Consider the following 4,695-nt stretch of genomic DNA (forward strand, 5'->3'; position numbering starts at 1 on the left):
TACCTCCGCCCCTTATTTTCAGATTTATAGCCCCTGAAAATAGTAAAAAATGCACCTTTTTACCTAGCTAAAAATGTATATGATATAAATGGATAATAACTTGCATGAGTCTTTATCATGGTATAAACTTGCACACCTCTTGTTTTTTGGTTGGCTCCACCCCCTATTTTTAAAGTTATGGCCCCTGAAATAGTCAAAAAAATGCACATTTTCACCTAATTATGTGCCTAGCTCAAAAAGTATTTGATGTAAATTCATGAAACCTTGCTCGAGTCTTTATCATAATGTGACCTTGCACACTTGACATTCTTCTTGAGAATATTTGCGCTTATAACAGAGTTATGGCCCTTGAAATAGCCAAAATAATGGATATTTTGTTTGTGATGCTCATAGCTAAAAAAGTATAAGGCCTAGAATAATGAATCCTTTTCATAAAATGTTGGTTGATGCTATATCCCATTAAGACTGCAAACATTTGAATTATTTCCCCTTATTTGTGACAAATGTAACAGTTGGGGGGCGGGGAAGGGGGCACACCCTGTGTCCTACAGACACATTCTAGTTACAATTCCGTTTGAAGATTTAACTATTGCAGCCAGTAGCTGCTGCGTTACATTGATGTAAATTTAAAAAAAAAATCATTTTTTTCATTTAATTTAATTGATTTTACCTTCATCGTCCTTTTTATGCTTATTTGACATTAGAAATTTCTTATGAAAATATCGTTGGTCAATGCCATTTCATTACAGAGAAAACTAATAGCTCACTATTTTAACAACGATCAACGCGTGATATACATTAAAATATTCTATTCATTATGTTTGATTTAGCGTCACAGCAACACAAGTTTTGGTCATATGGCAAATTTTCCAGGTTATTATTTAGCAGGAAGACCTTAGTTGTCCTTTCGGGCAGTGTGTCAGGCATGGCAGGCCTCTGGATACAACCACCGACCTTCCGCAAGCGATCTTGATGATTTTCGCACACGAAGAACGGTACATTCAAGCAATATTCGTGCCCAAATTGCGGATGGACAAATGATTAAGGCTAACGCTCTGCCAGGGATGCCCATTGTTAATTTGAGTTTATCAGCACCTGCACTGCTCAGGTGAGTTATTGTGGTCGCTCGATGTCCGTCGTCTGTCTGTCGTCGGTCAACATTTAGTTTTTGTATTTTTCAATTGATCTTCATGAAATTTGGTCAGAATGAAAACCTTGATGAAGTCTAAGTCGAGTTTGAATATGGATTATCTGGGGTTTAAAAGTAGGTCACTAGATCAAATCAAAGAAAAACCTTGTGTATGCGATAGAGGCTGTATTTTGCAATTGATTGATTGCCTTTATAAAATCTAGGTCAAATTCGAATAAGGGTCATCTGGGGTCACAAACTAGGTCACTAGCTCATATCAAAGAAAATACTTGTTTTAACTCAGAGACCACAGTTTTGGCCCAATCCTAATGAAAATTGGCCAGATTATTTGTTTCTATGAAATCACAGATCAAACATGTTTACACTATTATGGTGTGTTTCTCAGGAGAGCGACCTAAGGCCATCTTGACCCTCTTACTGTTGTTGCTTTTTGCAGTTTGTCTGTTTTATTTTAATGGCATCATGCAATGGAATGTAACCCTGACTGTTCCATTTTAATAACATCATGCAGTGCGATGTAACCCTGATACTTCTCAATATTACGGAATGTCCGATAACTGTTTGTTTTATACGGTGCCCCTAAAGTGACATGTTACACACTTTTTTCCAGTTAGGTAATGTGAGACTTTTTTTATTTCGTTTAAACGAAATCATTTAACGAAATGATCATTTCGTTAAAACGAAATAACTTATTTCGTTTAAACGAAATCACTTATTTCGTTTAAACGAAATAAAAAAAGTCTCACATTATCTAATTGGAAAAAAGTGTGTATCATGTCAGTTTAGGGGCACCGTAGTTTTACACAGTAAAATATGCATTTATTCAAGAACATGTGCCATACATTACCTGATCGTATCATTGGGTCCTTAAAAGCGTATTGCAAAGTTGCATCTCTAAATATGGAGTTGTTTTAGATATGGTTAATGCAAGATATCTGTCTTCGTAAGCAATTCTTTTAACTTTTGTTTACACTGTCCTGTGACTTTGGAACATGGTGGGGGTAAGAGTGAGGTTAGGTGCATCATAAACTGGTTTAAGCTTAAACTCCCCAGTGGTGGTTTTGCTACTGACCGTTCCAAGGCGGTGCCACACTGTGTTCCTTTGTTTGTTTTGTCATTGTGTGTTTGCTTTGTGTGTGTTGTGTGCATGTGTTGATCGTGTGCGCGTTTAGGGAGGCTGCGTTTTTAGAACGCGGCTTTCCTTGTTGGATGTTCTTCCTTGTTTTTTAACCTACCGATACGTATTTTTTGCCGTGTACAATTTACTTAGTACGTTGGAAAGACAATTCTCTCTCAGAATAAATCTTCTTTCAAATTTGTTTATCCAAATAACTCAACACAAAGGGTGTAATACGTGAAACAGGCCAAACATCTCATTTGCCACAAAAGTTAACATACATCGTTACCTTTGAATGCATGTTTAATATATATGAAAACAAACCCCATTGCGACCCTATCATTGTGCTAAGTAAATTCACGAATCGAATTCCCGAATGTCACATTCACGAGATTTAGAACAGATACTATTAAAATACAGCCATGAATTGCTTGATCAATGACCAGTAAGTTTGTTGTGTGTAGACTGTTAGCGCATCAGATCACTAGTATATTAGGATTCCACCATATATCTAGCACAGAAATGACTTACTAGCTTCGACGGGGTAAACAATTTTCTTCCAAGAAGTCAGACAAAAAGTAACTGATTCAAACTTACATGTAAATATCCATTTTACATGTTGGGAAAAGAAACAACACAAAGTTCCGTAAAATATCCAATATTCACTTTTACTGTCCGCTTCTGTCATAATCTGCTATCACCTCTTTAAACTTCTCAAAATGCACTGGTGAGTAAAACTAGTGCTAAATAATTCTACAAGCGTGTAAGATTTTCCAGTAACACGTGTACATTCTTAGATTGAGTTTAATTTGGGTCAATGTGTACAACCAGAATGTCTTAAATGCCGTATTTACTCAACTAAAAGTGCTGACGGATTTACTTTGTTCTTGGATTTGACAACTTATGTTAGCGTGAATGCTGTGGAAACAGCAAACTTGACATTTTTCAGGCAATAGAAAACAAGATAGTTTTTTTTTTCAGAAGTTTTTTTTTGTATTTTGGTACAGAAATATACGCCCCCTTGGTGCAAAATGTAACGCCCCCTTGGCGCATAAACGGGGGATGCGGAATTTCAATAAGGTAGAATGGCCTTGTCATTGTGTCCAATCCTAGGGTTCCACACACTGATGACCAATATTTAAAACAGACAATGCAACCAAAATTTTACAAGATGATCATTATATATATTTATGTAGATGTGCCCTAAAAGGAACTTTTACTATGCTTTAATTTGTGTAATATTTCAAACTAGGCATGAAGAAACACGTACTCAAGGTCGGTTAAAACCGCCAACGAAACGTTCCATACTGAGGTCAGATAAAATTGAATATAATAATATTCAGTATTGTCATAGTTCTCGCGTGATGAAAGTATCTGAACGAGCGTCAGATCTTTTTAACTCTTGGGCATACAGTATATTACTTAATGGTAGCCTGTTGGATAAAGCAGAAGTTTATTTGGAATTTGGGAGTTGTAAAAAACATATACATAACACGTCACGTTTCGTTTATAACATATTCGTTTTTGTGGAATTATACGACCCAAAGGAAAATGCTGGGTAAAAAGGTATAATATACACTATGTATAGGAATCGTATTCAGACAGGAAAACCTCTGTAGATCAAAAGTAAAAAAAGACAACAACTGGATTTATTTGTTATACAGGCTATTGTGCTGAAGGATTCAGTATGCCTTGTCGAAAGATACGTATATGTATATGCCTTTCTATGTAGGAACTGGATCCTGAGAGGTTTTGTTTACAGTGACTTTAGTGATACCACATTCTACTCAAAAGTAAAGTGTAGTGTTAAGTAAAATTTTGCTTGATGTAAAAATGTGAGGGTGGGTATTATAATATGATCCAATTGTATGATAAATTTAATATGTAATATAAACAACAACCGTATCTTGGAAAAGTTTGAGTGTTTGGGGAAGAAAGGCTTTTAAAGTGTTCTGTATCAAAATAATGAAACTGACAATTCGAATGATGTAAACTGATGTTCCATAGTTGTAAATAACAAAAAACATTAGTTAAACACACCTAATTTTCTTCTTTCTAGGCAGTCTAGAAACATGTGTTTCCTCAGAAACTGAGAGCTATGACAGCTAGTAAGGAATTGTTGTAGCGGCATCTGGTTTTAATTGTGACATTGCCTTTGTCAAATTGTAGGGTTGCGGTTATTTTGTCCAGACACTGCCATATAAGTTGAAAACAACCTATGTGTATTTGTGTTATAGATTCATATGCTGATCGGACAGTTTCAAATCAGATGTTAACATAATATTATTTCATGTACAATAAAATGTAGAGACAAGGTTTTGTAATAATCTGTACACTCCTATAAAATACAACTATACAATCACATGGACAGGTATGACTGAAATACTGTTGAAAAACGGCGTTAACCCCAAAACAAACAAACAAACAA

Source organism: Mercenaria mercenaria, chromosome 13 (assembly GCF_021730395.1).
Source record: "Mercenaria mercenaria strain notata chromosome 13, MADL_Memer_1, whole genome shotgun sequence".
NCBI classification, from domain to species: Eukaryota; Metazoa; Mollusca; class Bivalvia; order Venerida; family Veneridae; genus Mercenaria; species Mercenaria mercenaria.